Source organism: Spermophilus citellus, assembly GCF_964194105.1.
Source record: "Spermophilus citellus genome assembly, chromosome: 12".
NCBI classification, from domain to species: Eukaryota; Metazoa; Chordata; class Mammalia; order Rodentia; family Sciuridae; genus Spermophilus; species Spermophilus citellus.
Genome location: NC_138198.1, coordinates 127,970,287 through 127,979,229, shown reverse-complemented (window position 1 = coordinate 127,979,229; position 8,943 = coordinate 127,970,287).

Genomic DNA, 8,943 nt, shown 5'->3' with positions numbered 1-8,943 from the left:
TTCCCTCCCTTGTGTTGGCTCCTTGGCTAGGAGGCTGGAAAGCACCTCCCTTCCTGTAGTACCCCCAGGTCATGCCCACAGCTCCAGCTGCTGCCCAGGCAGCTCCCGCTCATGCCCACCTCTCTTCTTCTGCCTTCCTTACTCTTACTGGAAGCCTCTGCCCTGACATCCACGTGGAAACCCGCTTCCACCCTGCCATCGGGCCACCCAGGTCCCACCCCTCCGACTACCTCCTGTGACTCTGCCGTGCCCCTACTGCTTCCTGGCCTCCTGGACTGACTGAAGTAGTGTTAATGGGCTGTTAGTTGCATGTTATTTTCATCCTTCTGGGGCAGGAAGAACTCAGGCTGCCCCAGGACCCCTGCCTTCTGCTGTGCGCACCCTGAATGAGCCAGGATGTGTGGAAACAGTGGGATGGTGGCTCCTTGCTTGGGTTATGTTTTCCAAGGTGCTGGGTAGTCCCTATGATAATCGCTATTGCTTAAGACACATGCAGTGGACAGGAAACAGCCTCCTGCAGGCTTGAGGCTTCACATGAGGAGAGCCAAATGGCTCAGACCTCAGCTAGTCTGGAAAGCTGGGAGACCCTTGGCTGAGAGCCCATGGGGAAGTGAGGACCTCAGGGGTTCAGCATTTATGAGGACCTGAATTCATGCCCTGGTGGGCAAGCACAGAAGATGGCCCGGTGCATCAGAGGGCAATGTGGCTTGGTTGACACTATGAGCCCTTCCTGGGAGACACCATGCAGAGCACAGTGATGGGGGGGGGGGCTCCTGACCACCAGGATTGAGTGTGTGAGATGGGATTTGTCTTACCATGCTAATATTGCAAAACTGTCACTTGTTACACAGAAGGATATCAGCTTCCCCTGGCGTGCACACGCTGTGCCGTGAGGACAGGGAACCTGTCTGTGATGCTCACTGCTTTATCCTCAGCACCTGCAGGGCCTGGTGTGTACCTGGGACTCAGTGAAATGGGACTTAGAGAAATGCAGAGTGTGGCCTCGTTTCCCAGAGCCTGGGTGTCCAAGGCACCCCTTGCTCCTCCTGTTTCTCTGGCCACTGTTGCTCCACCCTCACCATCTGGCTCACGGCTCTGCCTTGGTGTCTTCTCAAAAGGGCAGTAGGGCCAAGTACCCACACATGGATGATGTGGGGTCAATTCCCGTGGCACCCCACAACACCAAAGGTGATTCTCCACTTAGCAGAGCAGCCTGTGCTGCCAGATCCCAGCCCAGGGTGCAGAGCCCAGGGGCCTGTGGAGGAGTTCTTTTTAAATAAACCAGCCACCTTTCTCAGGGCCCTCATGGGGACAGCTGTTAATACAGTGACATTTTCTACATCATTTAATCTAGGCTGATAAATTCTGCGTCGGCCCTCTCTGCAGAGCTTCAGGTGCATTTATCCATCTGTCTGTGGGTTCCGCACTTGGGTGTCTCACAGGCACCACAAATCCAGCATGTCCCAAGCCTGAACTTGCCGGTTCTTCTCTAGGGCTCCATATCTCATCACATGGCGCTTCCACGCGGTTGCCCAAGATGCCAGCCTAGGAATCGCTTCCAAACTCTCTCTCCTCACCCCCAGGTCCGATCAGTGGCCTTCCGCAGACTCCACCCTGTCTCTTCTCCCTTGTAAATGTCTCCTGTCCACCATGTCCCTCGACCTTACCGGCATCAGCAAGGTCACCACCCTCATCTCCGTGACGCCTCCTGTTCCTGGGCAGCCCAATCACCTTCCCCGTGTGTGTCCACTCCTCCCTCCCTGCGGGCCTCCCAGTGGGTCCCGACCGCCCACAGCACCAGGCGCGCGAGGCTCACCCAGTCACCTGGGTTCCCCAGCCTCATCTTCAGCACGCTGCCCCCATCCTGCTCTGGGTTCCTCCGAGTGTGCTGACCCTTTTGCTCGCCCCAACCTTCACAGGTGTCGGTGACTGTCTAGCGGGCCCCCTTCTCCTCTTTCTACACCTGCTATTTCCACCTCAACTTCAGGTCTCTGTTACCTCCTTAGGACTAGGTCAGTGCACTGTTACTACGGCTTTTGTAGCATATCAAGTGCCCCTCACCGCATGACTGTCCACTCCCCAGTGCCTCTCCGCCTGCTAAAAACACCACCCACGGGGGCAGAAGCTGCACCACCCTGTTTGTTGAGTCCTGGAGACCAGGAGAAGGGGGTGGCCTGATGGTGCTCGAAGGTTCCAGACTGGTGAACAAGGAAGACCAGGAGGCACGGGCTAGTCTCCTGAGCCCACTGACTTATCCCAAAGTTAGCAAAGTGAATGTGTGGGAATTGACCTTCCAAAAGCAGAGCCACAGTGAGAGAAGGTGACAGTAGGCGACTCTTGATTGACTGTAGGTGTGACTGAAAAATGAGCTCAGAGAGGAGCTCATGTCTGCAAACAGGAGTATTTCATAGAGAACACATGACCTGAACCTCGGTCAATGCAGACTCTGTCAGAAACATCAGGAGAAGGTTCTACAAAAAAAGGAGGCAAAAGAGCAGGTTGGAGTGGTCAACACATTCAGGGCTGGTCACAAATGGAAAGTGTATCTGTCAATTTTTCATCACTATACCAACAAACCTGAGGCTGTGGATTGTATAAGAAAAGAGAGTTCCTTAGCTCAGTTCTGGAGGTTTAAGGGCCAGCATCAGCTCAGCTCTGAGGGCTTGAGGAAGGCGGCACCTCGACTCTAGGCGCTCACGCAACAGAGGAAGAGATCACAGAGAAGGAAGCCAAAGAGGCGGGGCGTGGTCAGACTTGTTCTGCTACAACAAATCTCTCTTGAGGACTCACCAGCGTCCCATGAGAACGACATCCATCCCTTCTAAAGACAGGGTTCCTAATGGCATGAGGACCTGCCACCCAATTCCTGAAGGGCCTCTCACCTCCCAGCCTCGCCACAGTGAGGTCCCAGCTTCCAACACATGCACCCTGGGGGGCACTCTCAAACCACATCCCAACCCAAACAGGCACACGGGAGTCGACAGGGGACAGTGGGACCAGGAGATGCCTCACAGAGGTGTGGGAAGAAAGAGAAACAGACAGAGTGGTGAAACCAAAGGCCTGGGAACTGGTAGGAGCCATTCCCCTCACAGAGGCTAGAAGGATGGGAGGAGGATCATGAGTCCTGCTCCAGGATGGCAGAGAAAGGGCCTGGACGCGGTAGGGTGCAGTCCTCAGCCACCATCCAGAGAAGGAGGAAGCGGAATCCAGGAAACCACTCGCCTACGCTCTCCTCCTCTCTTCCCACCACACCTGCCCTCGGCAGCTAGGACAGGAAAGCCTGGTGGTAGAGCAGTGGCCAGAGGCAGGGTCCAAGCAGAGAGAGCAGAGGGTGGATGGGAGATAATCAGGAGTGTAAGGAAATTTCCCTTTTCCCTACATTTTTAACTGGCCTACTGATGGGGCTGGGTGTTACGTATTTATGCATGCACACAATGCACAGTACCCCCTACAACAACAATCGGCCAATACACTCCTCCGCACGTTCTCTCTCCTTCCTCCTTCCCACCCTTTGGTCTCTTTCTTCTACTGATCACTGTTTGAATTTCATGAGAGCTGCCCCCATCTCTAGAATAAAACCAGCTTGTTTGTAGTGTATAATCTTCTTAATATGATGTTGAGCATGATTTACTAGTATTTTCTGAAGTATTTTAGAATCTACGTTCATCAGGGACGTTGCTGTATAGTCTCTTTGCTGGGTGGCTGTGTCCATGTCTGGTATGGGTATGAGTGTGATGCTGGCTTCCCAGGATGCACTTGCAAGTGCTCCATCCCCTTCCAGTTCATGGAATATGGGAGGAGTACTGGCGTTAGTCCTTAAAGGTCTGGTAGCATTCAACTGAGAAGCCGTCTGGTCCCGAGCTTTTCTTTGTTGGAAGGCGTTTTACTATTGCCTCTATCTCATTGCTAATTATTGGTCTGTTTAGGCTTTCATATCCTCTTAATTCATTTTTGGTAGATTGTATTTGCTTGAAATGTATCCATTTCTTCTAGATTTTTCCAATTTATTGAAGAATAAATTTTCTATAATGTCTGTTGTGATTTCTACTTTTCATCTTTAATTTATTAATTTGGGTTTTCTCTCTTTTCCCTTGATTAGTTTGGCTATGGGCTTATCAATCTTGTTTATTTTTCAAACAAACAATTGTTTGTTTCATTGATAATTTGTATTGTTTTTTAATTCTCAATTTAATTGATTTCAGCTATGATCTTCATTATTTTCTTCCTTCCATTGGTGCCACAGTCTGGCTGGGCACAAAATAACCAGGAGGTCACGAGCCACTTGTAGGTTCAAACAGGAACTACTTTATTGCCCGAACCCCACAGGAACTCCTTGAGAGCTCAACGGGAACTCAAAAGTAGCAGGCACCTGAGGTAGCCGGAGCTGCCGCTTATTGCCGGACAGCAGAGGTTTATATACACAACTGAATACACAGCTTGTTTCAATGTAGCATCATCCAGTTACAGCAATCAGTCATTATCTTAATAATTATACACAGATTAACTTAATTATCATCATCTTAATGGCTCACTGGCATTACTTCTCAACCACTCCTTCTGGCAAAATGCCAGGCGCCATCTTGACTGGGTTGTGGCTCTCAACACATTGGTGTTCTTTATTCTCAAGGGCCTTGAGATCCATCAGTAGTTTGTTTATTTGGGATTTTTCTAATTTTCTTATGTCTGCATTCAAAACTATAAAGTTTCCTCTTAGAACTGTCTTCATAGTGTCCCAGAGATCATAGTGTGTTTTATCAGTATTCTCACTTGAGTCTAAGATATTTAAAATTTTTCCCTTGGTTTCTTCTATCACCCATTCATCATTCAAAAGGGTACTACAGTTCAATTTCCACATATTTATATGATTTCTGTAGGGTTTGGTCATGCTGATTTCTAATTTCAATCCATTATGATCTGATAATATGCACAGAATTATATCAATTTTTTTTGTATTTTCTAAGAGTTGCTTTGTGGCCTACAATATGGTCTATTTTAAAGAAGGTTCCATAAGTCATTGAGAAGAAGGTATATCCAACTGTTGTTGGATGACATATTCTATAAATATCTATTAAGTCCATATGATTTATAACATTTTCAGGTCTGAAAAGTCTTTACCAGTTTATATCTGGATGATCTATCTAATGGTGAGAGAGGTGAATTGAAATTACCCAGCATTTTTGTACTGGGTTCTATCTGAGGCTTCAATTTCAGTACTGTCTCTTTTGTGTAATTAGTTGCACCCACATTTAAAGTACATATTTATTATCTTTATATCTTCTTGTTGGATTATTCCCTTTGCTAGTATGAAGTGACTTTCTTTGTCTCTTCTGATTAATTTGGGTTTGAAGTTAGCTTTGTCGGATATGAGGGTAGCTACTCCTGCTTGTTTTCAGTTTCCATTTGTGTTGTTTTCCAATTTACATCCTTTCATCCTAGGCTGTGACTGTCTTTGTCTGTAATATGCATCTCTTGCAAACAACATATACTTGGGTAATACTTGGGTAAATCCTGCGGTGCCATTTTAGTTCTCAGGAATTCTCAAAGTTTCTGCTTATCTTGTATGGTCTTTATTTCTTCATAGATTTTGCCTGATAGCTTTGCTGGATGTACCAGACTTGGGTGACAGCTGTTTTCTTTCAGGATTTTGAACTTATCATTCCAAGCCCTTTACCTTTTAGAGTTTGTGCTGAGAAATCAGAAGTGATTATGTTGGGCTTGACTTTAAGTGTGACCTGCTAATTTCCCCTTGAGGCTTTTAAAATTCTACCCATGTTCTGTAGGTTAAGAATTTTAATCATAATGTGTCCTACAGAGTTCTTTTTTGATCTTGTCTATTTGGAGTTCTAAATGCATCCTGTATCTGAGTATTCATCTCATTCTCAAGGTTTGGAAAATATTTTTGTTATTATTTCCCTGTAGAGGTTGTCAATTCCCTTATTATGCATCTCAAAATCTTCCTCAATTCCAATGATTTTTAAATTTGGTCTCTCAATGTTGTCCAGAGTTCTTTTATATTCTGATTGTGGTTATTTGTTTTCTTTTCTTTAATGATGTCTGAATGTCTGAGGCTGGCCTCTTTGTCTTCCAGCTCTGAGATTCTGTCTTTAGCATGGTCTACTCTATTAGAGATATTTTCAACAGAACATTTATTCTTATTTATTTTTTTGTGCTTTTCATCTCCAACATTTCTTTTCTTTCTTTTTCATTATTTCTATCTCCTTATTGAATTTCTCATTCATATCCTCTACTGGCTTCCTTATTACATTCAGTTGTTTTTCTGTGTTTTCTTGGAATTCATTGATCTTTTTTATAATGATTATTTTGAATTCTTTATCTGATATTTCATCTACTTCAATATCTTTGGGCTCAGTTACTGATTAAAAATGAACCTTAAGAGGAGTCATTATCTTGCTTGTTCCTATTCCTTGTATTTCTATGTTGGGTTTTATGCCTGTGCTTTGAGGTATTTTTTGGAAGTATTTTTGCTCTTATGTGTGGGCCTTTTAGGGCATGGTCTTCACTTGCCAAATTGTCCTAGCATGACCTAGATTGAGATTTCCTTGTAGGTGTTGTATCTGCAGGCTTTGTGTTAATCTTCTGTTTTTGTTAGTTAGTTTGTTTTTGTTTGTTTTTGTTTTGTTGGTTTTTCTGTAGTAATGAATATCCATAGGTAGGACCAGGGGGCCCACCCCTATCAGTTTCTACTTGGGGCCTGATTGTTAGTTTAGGTTTTTGTCTCTTCTATTCTTGGTCTTAAAGTATAACGAAGGTTGAGTGTCACTAATCTGTGTGTAAATCAAAGTGAGCTGTCTTTTGGTTGAGTTCAGCAGCAAAATCTATACATTGTAAATTTGTAGTGCCCCTGTAGGTTCACAGCACCTCACAGAATGCAGCAGAACAAACAATAGCAACAACTAATACAAGCAATATATATAGCATTAAAATAAATGACCACTTCCACCATGACATCTACAACATTAATTACAAAAAGCAAAGAGAGAGAGAGAGAGAGCGCGCACGCGCGCGAGCTGGAATGGTGGGGTCAGGAACTGTGAACAATAAAAATAATAACCATGATCTAGATCTGGCTTTAAAGAAAATTGCAGGTGTCAACTATGTCATTCACAGCAGTAATAATTAGATCAGCATTATTGGTAGGAGCAGGAGTTATATAAACCAATTCTAAAGATGGTAAAAATACAATTAATTAAAAGAAAAGTGCTATGGAGGCAGAAAGGAGTTTATAGTTTCAAAAAGTGGACCCAGAGAATGCATAAAAGATATAGCATGTGATGGTCAGGAGGAAGAAAAGAAAAAAAATAGAAGAAACTAAAGGGTGAGAGAAACAGAGAATAATAGAATTTGGCTGTTGGCAGGAGGAGGAGAAGAAAAGAGAGAAAGATAAACAAACAATTGAAAAAATATAAAACAAAACCGAAAAACACAAACAAAGAACCCTAACCCTGGAAACCCAAGGCAAGGACAAACAACTATATTTTAAAATGCTAAAATGATGGAAAATAGAAATAAATATGTGTATGTATTCATGTCCTTTAATCAATTAGCACCTCAAGATCTCTATCTCTCTCTCTCTCCCTCTTACACACACACACACACACACACACACACACACACACACACACACCACATAGAAACAGACAGAAAAAATAATAAAATAAAAAATGATGGAATTGAAATTGTCTCCACCAAGGTGGTCAAAATCATTGATGAGAATGGTCACCGTCTATGCCCAAGTGTATTTCTTTCCATTTACTCTTCAGCTATGGAGAGAGAGAGAGAGAGAGAGAGAGAGAGAGAGAGAGAGAACAAGTGGTGGGTGCTGTTAACTCCTGCTTTGTGCTGCTCCCTAGCTGCCAGCTGGAGTGGCCTACGACTGAAGCTGGTTGGAACTCTTCGCCGTCCCTTCTCACCAGTGTGAGGTAGGAGGTGTGAAACTGACCTTCACTGGAGTTCTGTCTGCACAGGCAGGCCAATGCACTCCCAGGTGGAGCAGCTGCAGAGTTCCATGAGGGAAGTTCCAGATGCTGGGGCCTAGATCCAGTCAGGCTCAGGGTGGCTTTTGGGGGGAAGGTGGTATCTGCTCTGGAGAGATTAGATCAACCTGCCCTGCCCTTCCACCTCGGCACTTGCTGATCTCTCTTGAGGGTCTGGATCTCAAGACTCTCTCCACTCATGGGGCAGGGGATCCAATCCTCTGCACACAGCCTCAGTCCCTGAGTGTACTCCCATCTGCCTGCTCAGAGTCACAACCTACTTCAGCTGGTAACGAGGGCCTCCAGACTCCAAAAAGTGACGTGGGCTTCCCTCTGCTTTTCCAACTTGGATTCCCCTAGGTGAAATGGGGAAACCTTCTCTACCTGTCTGGCTCCTGTTTCACTCTGATAGGTACACCCTGGACTGCAGGGCAGGCACTAGCTGGGCACCACCTCCTGGCTTTGCAGCAGCAGCTGCAGTGTGGCCACCTCAAGATGGCGCTGCCTCAGTCTCTGCGGCCACGCAGGAAACAGCCCTTTTCAAGCACCAGTACACAGTGCAGCCCCTGGGTTGGCTGAACTCAGGCCCCTTTTCTGGTCTCAGGTTCTTTGTACCAAATCTGTGTATCTGTCGGTGTTCTGCCTCCCTCTGTGGTGAACCAGTGCTGTGCCACTCTAGCTGCTGCTGCTGTAACCTACTTGGTTCCAATGTACTCTTTCCTCTTTGTTTAATACACCCAAATCTCTGAGTCTTTAAGACAGTTTTGACTTTGCAAAACTGAATTTTAGTAAAATCCCTCTTTCACCCTCTCACTGAGGAGCAGTGCTCCTTCTGCTTCAATGCCAAGCCACAGAAGTAGGAATGCAGCCTACCTCTGAACCATGGTCCTGAATCTTAATAGAAACAGAGATCAGTGGTGTGTGTGTGTGTGTGTGTGTGTGTGTGTGT